Consider the following 16,997-nt stretch of genomic DNA (forward strand, 5'->3'; position numbering starts at 1 on the left):
CCCCCCTTCTCTCTCTCTTTCCTCTCTCAGTAATACGTCGCGTAAATTAGGAGTAATGTTTCGCGTATCTCTGCGAGGCATCAGGCAAGTCGAGCGTGACACGCGGATAGAATAGTTCGGTCCCCCCCTCGATTCTCGATCGCATTATTTCACGAGTTATCCCCTCGGGGGATACCAGCGGTATAATAATATCCATCCCCATCCGGTAGCCACGTCGTTCGTTTCGTTAGCCGTGCCGCGCTTTCCGAATCGACCTCGTCGGCAGGAGCAAGACCACGACGACGGCGACCGGTTGGTGCATCCATCGATCCCGTCGCGCGTTGCACCGCGTCATCGGGCCGATGAAGCCGATACGACGATTGATAAATGGTCGATGGACGTGCGTGAGCGCGCATAGCTGCCCCCGTCGCTGTCCACGACGGACTCGACCACCGTCACGAACAGCTGACCACGTTTCGGTAACATATGGTCGGACAATATTCTCTCGCCGCGTCGGCCTTACTGCCAGAGTCTGGGCATTGGCCCTTGATTTTCCTCCGGCCACGACGACTGGTTCGATGAACACATTGCACGGAGCACAATGATCAATGCAAATAGGGAAGGGTGACCGTCCAACAAAGATGCGCTCTTAAAGTGTACCAGTGAGAGTGTTTCCGATTGAATCAGTAAGAGGAATATTTCACAGACACAATCGGTGAATATTCAGTGATTTTCAGCGGAAACACTCACAGTGTGTGTTATCTTTAAACGCATAAGCTTGTAATTTGGCCGAAGCACGTTTCTTACGGCTTTAAATCACGTTTAAGAGACGTGTAAATTATAATCTAACTCCTTGCCCACAACCTTGCTTTAATCCTTAACCCGTAATAAATTGACCAACCACAGTCCATTATTTTAAAAATAATCAACTGTGATTGGTCAATTTCTTACGGCTTAAGAATTAAAGCAAGGTTGTGGCCTAATATGTGCCTAAACGTGTGTTAAGTGATGCGATTGAAAATGGTCAGACACATTAAAAAGAGATTCAATCAAAATAGCATATTTGGATCTACAGTGAATTAGTAAAAGGAATATTTCATCGATGATCAGTAAATATTCATTGATTTGAAACATCGCAAATCATAGTGTGTTTTCTTTAAGCGCATAGTTGTGTAATTTGGCCGAAGTTCCTCTACCTAAATCGACAGCTCACCGAGACATGCACCAGCCAAGCGTGAACGACGCACCGGTGTGTCATTAGCGCTTGTATAAATGCACTCTGCGTGTTATCCTTCGGCCGATATGTTTATTTATCTAAGAAGACTCGTACATCGTCTACAAAGCGTCAGGCGATCCTCCGTTATCTCCGGGTCGATAACGACACGTCGAAAGTGTCCGGCTTTCGACGCGCACAGCGTGCACGTTTCAGGGCCGCATGTGGTGCATCGCTATTGTCATCGGTGATCGTTAATAAATCTCTCCTCCTAACGATCGCACACGCGTGCTAGGCTCTTCCGTGACTCCAGAAATAAACTTACGAGCGATTTTAAGCGCGATAGACGGACTATTTCCAGATCCAGAAGCAACTTCAACTCGAGATATTTATAAATCCTTAGTACGAGGCCCACCTTTCTCTCCTCCTCTCTCGCTCTCTCCTCTCTCTCTCTCTCTCTCTCTCTCTCTCTCACTCTCTCTTTCTCTCTTTTCTCCGCGCTGTTGTAATGCCTGAAAGGTTATTTTCGGTACAAAGCGAATAGCGTGAGTGCGCTCGTAAAAAGACGGGATTTTATGGCAAGGATATCCTGACCCTGTAGTTTCTGGAGCGAGACGTGGCATAAAATCGCGCCGGCAAAAATTGCGTTACCGATAATTGAATGTTTGCACTAGGCGCATGTGTGTGTGTGCGTGCGTGTCTACGCGATAATACCGTATGATATACGGTTTAGAAAATATCGGGACCGCGGCGACGGGTCCCAGATAGGACGCCAGCCGCTTGCGAGAGAGAGCGAGGCTCGGGATTGCCTCCGTCGTTAAAACTTTACACGCGTGTTCATTAAGTAGCGGAGATCCCGATTGAATTATTAGTAGTGACGAAACGTCCACTTTCGTCTCCTAACGGCCATTCTCGTCGTCGTCGTCGTCATTTGTCTCGGACGTTACTTTGTATCGCTGGTCCTTTGGTGAATTGCGCTCATAAACGTGCCTTTAATCTCGCGACTCGGGCTAATCGAATTTTCCTGCAATTAACGTGAACGTTTCACGCAACATAAATCGCGCGGTGCGCGCTGTCTCGGCAGGGTGTGTGTGGTAGAGGAGGGCTGTGGGGGTGCGGGGAAGCGAAGGGCGCCCCATCCAGACGCGCGCGCGGACTGGCTGGGTGCGCGGCAATGAACTTTATCATTACGGCGGCTTATCGTCGACGGTAGCGAGAAATCCGTCTGTCCGCGATGATGACACTTCGCATCCTCGCGTAATCCTCGCGCTGAACGGCGAAGCAGAAGAAGGGATATCGTTGTGTACGAGAACGCGACGATCGTGCCTCATCAGCAGCGGTGACTGGTCGCTCCTCCTCCTCCTCCTCCTCCCCCTCGTCGTCGTCGACGGCAGACTGACGCTTTAATAAATCGCTCGCATATTAATTGTTGGCGCGGACGACTTGCAAAGACGTGTCTCTCGGAGCGTAGTGTGAAGCTCACGAGCTGTGTCGCGAGGTAACCGTTGCCCCCGACGGGCAATGGGAGACGCACTCGACGCGATCGTGCGACGTCAATTGCACGATCACGGCGCGGCGCGTTTACGTTCAATGACGATTTATCGGTCCAGTAGATCCGACACCACACATTTAATATATCGAGTCTACTTAATCTACGTGATGTATATGTTTAACACGTTGAGTGCCGTGGCGGTCATTGGCGAGCACCGCAGCATCGCTGCGTCTTATTGTGCTACGTGTAGGGCTAAAATTAATTGCATTTGATGGATCGTTTGCACGGTCAACAAAGCGACAGGGAAACGAAGTGTTACATGTACGCGTCTCGAGTTGCATTCCTTCACCGTATTTTTAGCTATTCGAGCTTTCCTACACTAAGAAAAAATACTTGAAAATTTATCTTCACGAGATATTATTTCGCAGAAATAAATTATTTATATCCCGCAAATAAATTTTCACGTATCCTTTTCTCAGTGTACAATCAACGGAAGTCAATGAAGCATTGATATTCATTTTACTTTGCTTCTCTTTGAGAGAATTTGATTCTAATATATTGCACTGAGGGAAAGGGGATACTTGAATATTTATTCGTGAGATATAAAGTTCATTTACGTACAAGTAAATTTTTCCCCACTGAAATAAACCTTATTTCATAGAAGCAAACGTTATATCTCACAAATAAATTTTCAAGTCTTCTCTTCAGTGCAGATATATTTAATTTGTTAGACTTTCGTCTAATTATCTCACCGATTGTTCGTCAGGCTTAGAGTTTCATTACTTCTTGAAGAGAATTTCATTTCAACGTTAATACACTAAATGTATTTGCGATGGATCGTATGTCCTCAAATTATCTGGCGGTTTGTCACGTTCATTGAGCTTCTCTGCAACGAACGAAAATCAAAGCACGCGGCAGCCAACATGTTAATGTCCGCACACACTTGATTTACTGACGTGGATCCTTTTTCTCAATTACCTCGCGAATTACCGCGTGTACTCACACGAGTGGTGTCCATTTTTTCCACTCTCGCTATGTGACCCCGTGTCTCGCGTGACACACTGCCTCGGCCTCGAGGGAGACGGACGAGGGCACGACGAGCTCGCACCGGCTCGCGTTCGCGACAATTAGGTATGCAGAAAAGCCACTTCGAGCCGGGCAGCGCGTGCCCGGCCGCGACAAGTGGCGATATCCTTTCCTTCTCGCGGACTTTCAGCAATAAATCTGTATTAACAGGGCGCGCCGCGATAATGCGCCGCTTAGGCGCGTTAACCACGCGCATATATCATGCGCTCGCGCTGCGGGGGAGCGTGAATCAAAATATCACATCGAGGAGAGAAACTCTCGACGCGTTAATTATTTGACCGTGCGCATTAGGACACATTAGACGGTCTCGTTCGTGAAAGCCGGCCGCGTCTAAATCAGCGGCCGTACTGGGAATCCCTCGGGTCACAGAGGTAGCCGCTTCTAAAATTACACGCCAGCGCGAGTGTCGCCGATGATGATGAGACGACTCCGAGAAGAACGCGTGATATCATCGCGCTCGCGCAGCCCAGCTCAGCGGATGCATTTGCAACTGCTCGCGTTTCGCACCGAGTTTCGCGCCGAAAACGCTGCCACACCTCGACCGTCGCGAACGAATCGACGGTTTTAGGGGTCAGACCGTGCGCCCTCGCGACGATTGCAGGCTCGCAAAGGTCTAGACGGTGAAAGAGAAACGCAAAGGGTGGTCGGCCGGCTCGAGAGACGATGGGGTGTCTCGCCGAAACGAAACGTGTGTCCTCGAGTGGCGGTGGTTTCGTTAGACCACCGGCACTTAAGACGCTCGAAACGACCCGGCGACGACAGGACGAGGTTGCAGGCTAATGACTCGCTTTTCGCCTACCTGCTTCGCGTTAATTTCCCGTCTGGCGTTTTCCCCCGAAATCCGTCCGCGGTTACCGGTTTGAGAGGCGGCATACAGTAAGGACGGCCGATCTTCGTTAACTAGTGATGGATGACAAGAGTCAAAGTTATCAGCCGCGATCACGGTGAGAGATGCCTTTTAAAGGGAAAACAGCGAGACGTCATCCTCGAGGAACGACACGATAAATCGCGATCGCGCGAATACTTCGTTGAAGATGTTAGAACACGCGGCAACAGATACACAAGTCACAGGAACAGCATGCGGTCGTCCGATAACGGTGCGCTCGGACACGTCGCGGAGTATATCTCCGGAGGGGGGGAGGGAAAGAGAGAGAGAGAGAGAGAGAGAGAAAGATATCTAATTGCAAAGTTATTCGAATGGCCACGGGCGAGTTGTGTGTGAGAACGCGCGGGACGACAAATCGACGAGACAGCCCCGATATCTCGAGTGTATCTGCGATATGTAATGGCATCTGAAATATCCACCCCCTGCGATGTCTGATTTACACGCTTCGACCCAACGCGCTGGAAGTGTGTCAGCGAGCAGCGATACGCGATAGACGATACACTGAGACAGAAATGTTTGGTATGTGTAATCGAGTAAAGAAACAATCACTAGAAAATCATTATAAATTATGGTGAAACCTATTATTTTTTTTATTAAATTCTGTTATCATTTTCGTGCTAGAGCAACCAAAACTTTCAGTCAACCATTTTGTCCTCTCAGTATAAAGATTACGACTAAAGTAAATATCCCGAACAATCAAACATGTTCTGATGTGATCGAAACATTAATTATATACATTCGTATATTTAATATCTCTAGAAAAAAGGAGCTTTTGAAGTTTCATTAAAGAATACATATCTTTTTTTTTGCCCCTTATTTTGTAATATAGTTTAACGGATATTCAATCACTCAGCCTGCTTTATTCGATAAGTGGATAATGATTCATTTTTCAGCTCGATTATTAATATTAACGACATTATATCTGATATCTTATTAAAATTCTAATTGGCACTTTGATTGATTAAATTTTACTTTTTCTGTTACTTTCCGATCGCTGAAATAAAACAAAATTTGGACCAATTATAAATGTTGGGTTTGTTAACAGTTCCATTAATTATTTATTGATAAAACTGATCGTGTGTGCTTTCTTATTAATTTAATCGTCGGGACATTACTCGTCGCGCGCGTTTTCGTCGCGAGATTTATGCGCTGTGCCATTAGCGCGCGCCCCACTTGCGAAATCATTGCAACCGCGACGTTCTCGGAGGAGGAGAAGAGCGGCCGAAATTCCATGATTTACGATCGGATATTAGTCGCGCGACGTGCGTTTCATCCGCGACGAGTGACAATGCGGAGTCCCTTTAAATTCCGCGCACGAAGAAGCGATCGGTATTTTAAAAGGCGAAGCGAATATTCCAAGAGAGGCATTAGTAAAGCTCCATTAAACTCCCGGAGAGCGTCCACAGAGAGAAAGAGAGAGAGATTCGCCGCGTTACACTTTTATCTATCATGTCGTCGTTTCTCCATTTGTACGCACACATGGTCCATTGTACGTCACGCGGTGTGTGATTTCGATTTAATGCATTAATTTTCATTCGACGGCGTTCGCGCGTGTGCACACCGCGTGTATAATCGCGTGGTTATTCGCCTTTAAGCCGAGCCGGCGTGTACGAGCGCAATGCGCAAATTTGATATGCAATTTAGCGCGATCCGATTTACATCTCGGGCTTTAAACGTATAAACGAAATTGCGACAAGCGCGCTAATGATAGCTCTCAAACCGCTCCGTGCCGCGCCAAAATCGATCGACGGATCACTTTGGGGAATTCCAAAGAGCGGATATGGCAACTGCCTCTGACGACGCGCATCGCGATGGATCACCATGGGCGGTCCCAGGTTTCGACCATGCGAGCCAACGCCATGCGGAATCCAACACCCACGGTGCCGCGCGCTGCGTAACTATATTTCAACTTAACGCCACGCGAAGCATGACGAATCCGTACGCGAGTTATCGAATTTCGCGTTAACATTTCTCAGATGCACGCGGAGCAAAAAGAAACGGTCGATCTGACGAAAATTATGGTTACTTTCGGCCGTATTTCTTGTAGTAAAGTGGTAGTGGTAGCGTGCACGTAAGATTTCATTATCACTGACATTACTTTTTAAAACACAATCAGCGTATTCTTCAATTGAAACGCTCCACTTATAACAGGTGGTTCAGTTATAAGATACAGCACTGCAATCGACGGAATCTCGCTGATTGGATCAGTCGATAGTAGCGAGTATTGCCATTATTGATATACTATCGATGTATTTTGCGAACACAGACAGCGCCATTGCACGCACGGCGTTAATTCCGTCGTTACAAACGACGATATCGGAGACTTATACCTGATGTGATGTACGACGAATTTGCTTATTATAGATTTCGTGGTAAATTCCACTGGTCGAAATTAGTGGCAAATAAAATGAAGCAATAAAATAAGAGTGATTCTTCAATGAAAATATTCACTGATTATCGCGATGAATTAGTCCTTTTCCGCTGATTCAAACAGAAATGTTTTTACTGATTCACTTTAAGGAAGTGGAATAAAAATTATTATGGAATAGTGGAATTAAAAAAAATGGCTTTCTTGACCTAATTTATGGTAATTACGTTGGCGCGATTATAGTTACAAATATCAGCCGCGACCTGGTCGGAAAAGGGTGAAGGACTCGCGATGGGAGCTCGCGTTTTACCGCCTGGGCACTTTACTTCGTTCGTCCTGAATCGCGCAATTTTTCTCCTGACGGCATCCTCTCTTAACCTTGATTAGACGGACGTTGAATAATATCGGAGTATCCTTTACGATCTACGAGAGACAGCGCAAAAAGCAACATTAAAGACCGACGAGCGCACAGAATGGGCAGCGCAGGTACAAATGAAAGGCGATAAAAGCGGGGGATAAAAGGCGAACCCTCAATTCCCGAACACATATCTAATTCTTTTATCTTGACCGCGTCGGATAAATATTAAATTGGCGAAAAAATCCAAGCACCTCGACGATGGCAAGGATCTATTCGCAGCGCAAAATTTTGCAGCGCGCGGCGGGGCGCCGGCAAAATCAATATTACCAAAGCGAAGAGAGTAAAGAGCGGACCGAGAGGCGATAGTTGAAATTTGACTGCAACTTTCGCTACCAACGGGGACGATTCTGGACCGAGATATCGATTTTCGTTTGGCACGAGCACACATCTCGCCGATTGTCGCCGTTTCGTTGTGCTCCCTGCGCGAGTATAGCCGCCGCAGCGATTCTATTTCGCGCTCGCGACATTTTTCTATGCAAATAAGCTTCAGATACGTATCCGCCGAGGCCTCAATTTCCGAGGCGAACTTTCGAGAGTCGCGAGACGGAGGCGGAGCTGACAGCCGCGTCGGCGGTTGGGTCGCCCGACGAACGTAGTACATATAACGTTGATCGAAAACGAAAACAAGTCCCCGGCTCTTTCCGTGTGGAATCCACAGCGCCTGAGAAATCGAGTTTCCGCTCGTAAGTGGCGTTTTGCATATAATTAGACTGGAAATATAGCCGCGAGGAGGTCTCTGTGCGCTCTACGGTCGAACTCGGATCTCATTCTCGAATGCGGCGGAAATGGCATCTAATGGACACACGACCACTGGATCGCACCAGCTCTCTCGCGAGTACACTTCCCGCGATACGCCTCTTTCAGTTTTTTTCTTTCTTTCTCTCTCTCTCTCTCTCTCTTTTTCTTTCTCTCTGTGTGCGCAATGCCGCGCGAACTCGTTTAAACACACACTTATCGCAATATCCTATCTCCGCGAAAAGTCGGTGTGCCGACTTCAACGCCGCGCATACGCCTCGGCTTCGTTCGTGAAACAGGTATCACATTGTGTCAAAATAATTGCACCTGTCTCGCAGGGGGAAGTAATAATCCACAGTAATATTCGCCACGATTTACGATTTACGACTTGCAGTTTTTACGACTTGGAACGGCTAAGACGGGACACGTGTGTCGCTTGCGTCGGGGAAAAATTCGAGACTTCTTAATTTATCCTTAACTAATGGACTCGATAATAGCTTGGTGGGTGTCTGCAAATTCGTTATGCAGCCACGTTGTACAGGTGGAGCTCATTAAACTGAGCACAAGATTCCTCTACCATTTCGCAAGCAACCGTGAAAAACTTTGAATTGTTAATCAGAGAAGATTGTTGAATGATCACGCGCGATACACGGCGGATGAGCTGTGACGGCAACGTCCGCCGTCGTATGTGTGCTCATACGTTAAGGCAAAATGAGCAAAAAAGTCCTCCGCCACTTTGCAAATGACCACGTAGACTTTCAGTTATTAGTTAAAAAAGATCGTCGCGAGCAATCCACTTTGATTAATAACTAAAAATAACTAAAAATAACTACGTAGTCGCTTGCAAAACAGCAGAAGACTTTTTCTTTAGTTTGATGAGTTCTATCTGCAGGCTTCATAACGCGACTTCATGACGAATCGCCGAACACTCTGTATGCAGCGGGAAACGAGATAGAGACGAGAGACTCGAAGTCTCACTTCTCTCGGGCACACAATATATGTACGCGTATCAATAGAATATTTGGGTTAACGAAACTAAAATAGTAATGGAAAACGTTCAAGGATCTCCTTAAGAGATGTCAACAAATAAAGAATTTATCCTATATTCGCGCGCGCGATCGCGACCCGTGACATTGAAGCAGTGCCAAATATCAATGTTAAATCAACCGCCACGCGACATCTTAGACTACAAAATGTCACACGTGTGACCCCGTTTTACAAATTTATATTCCATATTTGAATCGGCTCGCGGCGGATTAATATCGAATCAGCGCGATATATCGGCGCGCCCCGAGTCGCTCGCGATCAATAATAGCGGCGGCGCGCGACACAGGGAGGATGGATTTATTATCGCCGGCTTCATTGACGATCTAGTCCCGTAGGTAGGATACCTCGCGGCTATTCTATTCCGTAAAACAGCGCGGCGAGAGCGACCGCAAATTTCCATTTTCCCTCAAACCGAGACAGGCTGTATCGCGTATATTTTCCACCTACATACACATACACGCGCACACAAAAAATACATGCAGATGAGAGAAAATATTTCGTACAACTATATATAATTACATAAAGAAACAATCATCATTATAAATTATCAGGACTGTTTTTTTTTTTTTTTTACTAAATATATGCATATCACTACCATCATTTTCGATGTTAAAGTAATCAAAAAATATGCTTAGGGCCAAAAGTAACTATAATTTTAGTTGGATCGATCATTCTTTTCTCTCAGTGTATTCAAGGAAGTATTACTTGCTTCAAATATTTCATAAATTTACATATTCGCGAATCTATCACAAGAGTTCGTCATAAGCATTAGATTTATTCAAAATACATTCTGAATCCTGGTAAGTTTAGCATCTTAATAAAAAATAATTGAAACAATAAATAAATTGAATAAAAAATTGAATTGAAACAAAAATTTGATTCATAAAGTCGAATCAACTTTTTCTACTTTTTTGTTCCATGAAATTTTGTAACATTATTGAGAAGAGAAGATATCTTTTCCTCTCTTAATTTTGGAGTACACGATAATGGGCTTCCCTAAAATTTGTGATAAGTATATTTTGAGACTATATTAAAGGAGACTACTCTTGAGAATATTCGTCGTTAAAGACAATCGTTACTCGGAAGAAAGAAGTTAAACTGAGTAATCGTTTTTCTTAGCAGTTTTTCTTAGAATGATATTTTTCTCTGTGTACACACAGCGTTACCGTCACGGTGCCGCGACTAAAGAATAGATGATGGATGACTCCGTAAGTTGCGCGGATGAGTAAATGAATTTACACGAAGGGTCATACGTATCCGATGAACACGAGAGACGCAATTCGCTCGAAAGGCGCGGATTCGCGGAGAACCATCCAGTCCGAGGGACAAACTCGCGAACACGACGCGACGAGGATGGATCAAGTGCTAATGAGACGAGGAGAGGGAGAGAGAGGGAGAGAGAGGGAGAGAGAGACAAAGAGAGAGAGAGAGAGCCAGCCGCGTTCTTCCAGAATAGATCCAATTCCGCGATGATTATAACGGCGACTATACAAAAGAACAAGCGTTCTGCGAATCGATAGATCACCGTCGACGTCGTCGTCGACGGTGCAGCTTTTTCTCCGGCACGTCGTTGATCCGACGCGGGACGGTGTTTTACAAATTGGAGTTCCGTTGCAGGCCTGTGTGACGCGCACAGTGGGCGGGAGAGCGGGGGGTGAGGGGGAAAGCCATTAAGACCTGCGGAAAAATGGCACGTCGGGAAATCGCTGGCGGATAGTCGCCCTCGCGAGGGAGCGAGCGAGCGCGCGAAACCGTGCGAAGGCTGCGACGAGGTCGACTCCTGGGGAATGCGGTGGCGATTCGTCTCGCGACGAACTCGCGCGGACGGAAGGCGCGATCGCGATCGTTTGCTCGGCCCTCTCTGAAGTTCGCGTGCCTTCCGGCGACGTGAATCTATTTTCGGCCGCGATACGCGAAATCATTTTCCTCGGTGGCCCCGTACGCGCGCGCGCGCGCGTGCATACACACACACACACACGCGCGCGCGCGCGCGCGCACACGTACGCACACATTCGACTTCCTCGCCGTGGTAGTCTGGAATAAAAGTTCGCGTGTCCCTGCGAACACGCGAACGGAGAGCAAAGCGAGAACGGAGGAGAACTCGCCGTGTGCGTTCTCTCGTCGAGAGAAACTTTCATCGTCTGAATGCAACGTACGGGAAAACGGATTTTACCGGTCTCTGCTCTGTGTTCGGCAGGTGCACTCGAAATATCTCTCCGGCCGTGGAATAATGCACACTTGGCCGTGTGTTCGCGCGAAAGTGAACCGCGCGCGTGTACGTAATAGTACATTTAATTGTGATCGTAATCGTTCATTGCCTCGTGCGTTTTCGTCAAATCCGCGTCCCCCTCTTTCGTTTAAAACGCAAAAATGGGCAAAACAGGCTGGTCGAACTGGCCATAGTCATGCAAGAATGACTCAAACCACACAGATATGATTTTTTTATTTCTGTTACCAATGCATAGTCCACACGTCTTCCTAAATAAATAAACTCAAGCCTTATGGGCGTCTAAAATTCATTAAAAAAACAGCTTTCATTTTCTAGTAGTTGCGCCATTTCTATATTTCTGTAAGGGTTAAACTTATCAATGAATACTCTTGAAGAGAAGAAAATTTAACATGCTTGACTTCTGGAACAATTACGTAAAATCGCGATACTAAGACTATCCATATTACTATGCCTGTTCTTGTTCTTTTGTATTGTACGTAAATAAGCCATAAAAAACTAACACAAATAAGTAGAAAAAGGATTTTCTATTAAGTTTAATGCTTTAACTTAATTTTTAAAAATACTTTTTCTATTTATTTGTGCTCTTTTTATGGCTTATTTAAATAGAAATAGGCACAATAATATGGACAATTACGCTATCTGTACTGTTTAAATCATGTATCAAGTTTTCATCTTCATTCTTCTCGAAACGTGTGGCTTGAACCATTCTTGCGTAATTACGACCACCTAACGTGACAATTAACGTACTAAACGCGTTTTTGTTGGAGGAATTAGAATTCCTGGCCATTAGAACCGGGTTTAGTTCACAAGAAGCAGAAGTTTTGTTTCGAAACGAAAACACGTTCGTTCGTTAGTTTGACTCTTCGAGTAGAAATCAGGGTCACTTGTGTCACTCGGCTATTCTAAGAAGTGCTCGTTTCTTGGACTGTTTTTGCTTGTAAGTTATCAAAATTCTTAACAATTTCATTTCGCAATAAAACTATGTAGTCTTTAACCAGAAGGACAAAGGAAGTTTCAATATTTACAAAATAAAGCAAAATTTGTCCGTCGCTCCCCGATCATGTAATGCGCGTTGAAGGTTCAACTCGCGTTGTCTCGATCTTACTCACTTGACATTAACAATTATCAAGACTAAGTTGTCTATATCCGTTCTCACAATATTACATCGCTGAAGAGGGGTTCGGACCGACTATATTGATTTGTAATCGGAAGAAAAGCATTATTAACATTTACTTATTATAAGCTTTAATAATATTTGGGAATTTTTTCGAACATCCCGAGAAAAGAAAAATCGAGGAAGACATTAATGATACTGATTGCAATTCCGCGAAAGTAGCGAAAACATTATCACTCGGAGAGTTAAATGAACGAACGAATTAAATGGTTAGATAAGACAGGATGTCTGCTTCTTACGAACCAAACCCGGTTCTAATGACCAGGAGAATTCAGACATTTTTCTGCGTCCGCGGACTCTCATTAACCCTTTACGGACGCGTCTCAGGATATTCCCGGAGCAAATTACTTTTACCGTTTCAGACATGTTGATTTGAATATCCCAACGCACTCGTTACCAACCGTTTGTTTCCGGCGCGCGTCAAAACTTTTTGTATAAGATGTAATTGAAACATATATTTATTGTCTCCTGACAATACTGCGTATGGTCATTTAAGTTGTTAAAGCTCATTGATAAATTTATGCTTCAATTACGTTTATAAAGGATTAATTAGATCCTATTTGAGCTTAGCACCAGCTGAAAGACGAGCTTTTTGGAGAACGTGTCCTCAGATTTGTTCAGTCCGACGTTATTGTATCCCGAGAATTCTTTTCGCGCGACACACGTGGCGTCAACGTGTCGTATCGGCGGCGCAGGGGATGCACGTCTGTTGTATTTTGCAAAGTCGCGCGTCATATTAGTAAGTAGCCGCAGGTAGCGGCGTCGTTAAACTTCCTTTTGGAGCGCGCGTACACGTGAACGACCGTAGCACGAAATTGGCCGACGTTCCATTACACGTCGAAAATCACGTGGGCGGTCGCAGAGGAGCGTAAGTACGTTCACAAGTCGTACGATACCGCTAGAAAAACGACTAATCTACATCGCCGAGAGCGACAAGAGCTGCTCTCTGAGTCGCGAGTCAAAGTCGCAATGACCTCTGACACGTCGATGTTCGCGCACTGTCGACACGATTTACGATCTGGGAGCACACGGAGCCTCCACCACCGGCGAAATCGAATGACAACGGACGGGCGAAACGTGAAAGGCGCACGTGCGCCTCGACGCGAGCGAGCTTCATGATTTACAAGAAAATATAAAATAATATAGAGAGAAAGAAAAGAGAAATATGTGAGAGGGAAGAGACTCACTTATACGCAGGGGAGATTCAGCCGATGATCCCGGACTTTCATCGACGGCACTGTCCCGCGACGGTGAAATTTAATCGACCTCCTGGATCCTCCACCTCCTCCTCCTCCCGCAATTCCGCACCGCCGTCGAAATCTCGAGCACGCAACGGAAGCACGTGACGACGGGGGTTAAATGGCCTTCCACGTGAAACGCTCGCTCGGTCGGCTCTCCCTCTTTCTTCCCCTTTTTCTTTCTTACAACGACGATGGGTCCTCGCAACGCGACGGTCGCAACGAGACTGAATCGCCGCCAGTCCGCTGCTGCTCCATCCAGCCTGGAAACAGCTGCTCTCCCTGCCGGTGCCAGAAAACCGCGCTGGCCTCTCGCTCTCTCTCTCGCTCTCTCTCTCTCTCTCTCTCTGTCTCTCTCTTCTCCCCTCTCCCTCTTTCTCTCTGTCGCTCTCTTTATCGGCGGCCGTGAGTCTCCTACGGCGCGCCAAGTGCATCTTTCCGCGATGCCTCCCTCTCGCACCTCTCTCGCATCGGTGCAAACCTGCCGGTAGGCCTGGCAGGGGGTGAGTAGGGAGTAGCGCGGGGGCGGGGGACGGGGCGAGCCGAAGAAGTCCCGCTCCTACGCGAGGTAACTTATCGGTGCACTCTATCGCGGCGGATTCGTTACGGCGGCGATGACGCGCGTGGGAGATGACGAGCCGAAATCGGCATTTCGCGTTACGCCGCTTCTTTTTTGCATTCCCCATTTCGCACTGCGCACCCCCGTTGTATTTCGCGCAGGCGATCGCGCCTGCGGCGATCCCCCGTGTAACCTCGGCACTGGTTTTCCTCGAGTGGCTCGAACGTGGGACGAACGCGCGGCGAAATCGATCATTTCGGATTCCCCCGCGGTGTCGCGGATCACACCGGCGTCGTTTCACGCGTGAGATCATTCATTCGGATGGTCATCGCCGAGACGACGTTATCCGGCTGGCCACGGCGATGCGTGCGCAAAACGCGCGGCTCCGAGCGAAGGATGCAAGAAAAAGAAAGGAAACAGCAGAGGGTAACCACTGTGGTGCGCGGCCAGACAAATTGCGCCTCGCGCCGTCATTAAAAGCGGTATCAGCCGAGAGCGCTAATAATCGTAAACGCGTCGACGACGACGATGACGGCGACTCCGACGTTAAATATCAACGGTAAATTAGCGCTTCATGCAAAATAAGGGTATCAAAGCGCAGAGCCGCGGACGGGAGGAGAAGCGGCGGCGGCGGCGGCCGTAAAGCTTTTAGCGAAAATTAATATCGAAAACGGCGATACGCGCGCGTTGTGCCGCGCCAATAAAATCCCCCCCGTGTACGTGTATATGTACTCCACACCGGTTGTTTCGATTGTAAGGGCGGGGTGGGGTGGAGAGGGGTGGCTTTTATTGGCGGGACGTATTAACCGGCGACGGCGCGTCTGTCTTGCCGCCCGCTTCGTGCAACACCTCGCCGTAACACCTGCGCCAAGGCGCGTCCTCGCACCCCGCCTCACCCTGCTTCGAAATATCGCGGGGTTACGACGCTCTTGCCTCCCTCGGCCAATTCGCGCGAAATTCTTATTGCGTCCGGGCGAGTTGGTGCGCCACGTGGCGTTTGGCTATTGCTACGAACCCGCCGGGGGCGGGCAACTCAGCCGTCGATTCCGTCGCAATGGAAGCACCACCGCGCTCTTCCGGGTCCGACGATAAGGCCAAGTTCCAGGGTGCAGTCGTTATCAGCGAACAGGGGCCCATGGGACCTCGGCACGGCTGCAACGTCTTCGAGAGACACTGCGGGATGATGTATTCCGTGTCTCCGCGTCGGTGATGTAACGAACGCATGCCTGCAATTGCGATGAACGATTAGATACTTGTCTCGCTGCGGTTATGTTTGGAAGGGAAAAAACGACCCATCGATTACCGATCTGTGCGATTCACATTGATCTCGCTTGTGCTTCAGGACGAAGCTTCGTCCGAGCTGCTCGAGCGACTTCACTTGAGAAAGAGAGGGAGAGGGGGAGAGGGAAAGAGAGCTTTCGCGAGAGTTTGCCAGATACGTGGCGACGCTTCTTTATTCTCTGTAACGCAATGCGGATAAATTAACCTTTATTACCGCGTGCAACGGTGGCTTCTTTGTCGCGACGTGATATTTAGTTTATCGATTCAAAATCAGTCGAGTGTCAAGAGCACACGTGCGTCGTCATCGTCGTCATTGTCTCTCTCTTTCTCTCTCGTCCGTTTCTGCTGCCGTCGCTGTTGTTTTTCCGCGATTACCTGCAGGCATAATTACAGTTTCATAGATCATACGTAAATATAAAACTCGAGCTTACGCAATAACGACTCTTGGAAAGGAAACTTAGTCGTCAGCTTAATAGTCGAAATTTTCGCTGGGAAACTCCCGACCCGCTGTATTAATTGCGATATTAATTCGTGCGTGAAATAATACCTGAAACGCGATCGTTCGTACGCAACTTTCTCCGTTCTGGCAATTTTCTCCCGCTTCGAAATCCGCACTCGCACTAGCCAATATTCCGTTAACAATCTATATTTCAATATTATTCTGCTAACAATCTGTCGACGTTATAATATTCTATTTCTTGCGGAAATAGTGCAAGTGAAGCGCGTGGACGAGACGCGAAATTGACTCGTTTTTTTGTGCATGCGCGAACTTTGCGCCTCGAATCCGGCGTGGACTTCGTCACGAGCGCCTTTATAAACGATTAGGTCATCATCACCCTCGCGGCACTTTCATTTGCACCGACCGAGTCGCCGGCGTATATCCCGGATGCGATCATTATCATTAAGAGTCTCGCCGGGCCTTACGTCTCTCTTCCACTCGCCCCACCTTTCACCTTCCGCTCGTCTTTTTCTGAGGAGACAGGATGACCACGCGCGCCCTGTCATGGCCCACGCGACGCCCATTACGACCAATCGGCCCTTCAAATACGCGCGCTAAACGACACCGGGCTATTCTTCAATCTCGCCTTGGAATGCACGGCTCGCACAAACGGTCAGACACAATGAAATTATATTATCTACATCGTGTACACGCGGACCGGACGAATCAGCGACGCGTCGCGCGAAAACGGAAGGTTCCCGCGAGAAACGGAAGCGCGCTGTCTCGGGTTAGGGGGATCGGTGGAAATTCGTCTCGCGAGATCACGAGTCGACCGCGCGAGACGAGTCGACT

At 47.5% G+C, this 16,997-nt stretch overlaps 2 protein-coding genes across 5 annotated transcripts in view; one reads left to right on the top strand and one right to left on the bottom strand.

The window, feature by feature from the left end:
* The window catches only part of LOC116850841 (extracellular sulfatase SULF-1 homolog), an 83,440-nt gene extending 69,295 nt beyond the window's left edge, over positions 1 to 14,145 (bottom strand). The window contains exon 1 of one of the 3 annotated variants that reach the window (XM_032829602.1): positions 13,816 to 14,145. The gene's annotated coding sequence lies outside the window, so the exon portion shown is untranslated. The remainder of the gene's footprint in view (positions 1 to 13,815) is intronic. The other 2 variants (XM_032829593.1, XM_032829575.1) reach the window with 2 other exon arrangements.
* Positions 1 to 16,997, top strand: part of LOC116850917 (MRN complex-interacting protein) — a 91,673-nt gene that overhangs the window by 71,003 nt on the left and 3,673 nt on the right. The window lies entirely within an intron of this gene.

Source organism: Odontomachus brunneus, unplaced genomic scaffold (assembly GCF_010583005.1).
Source record: "Odontomachus brunneus isolate Ranch 3 - 2012 unplaced genomic scaffold, Obru_v1 Obru_scaffold_006, whole genome shotgun sequence".
NCBI classification, from domain to species: domain Eukaryota; kingdom Metazoa; phylum Arthropoda; class Insecta; order Hymenoptera; family Formicidae; genus Odontomachus; species Odontomachus brunneus.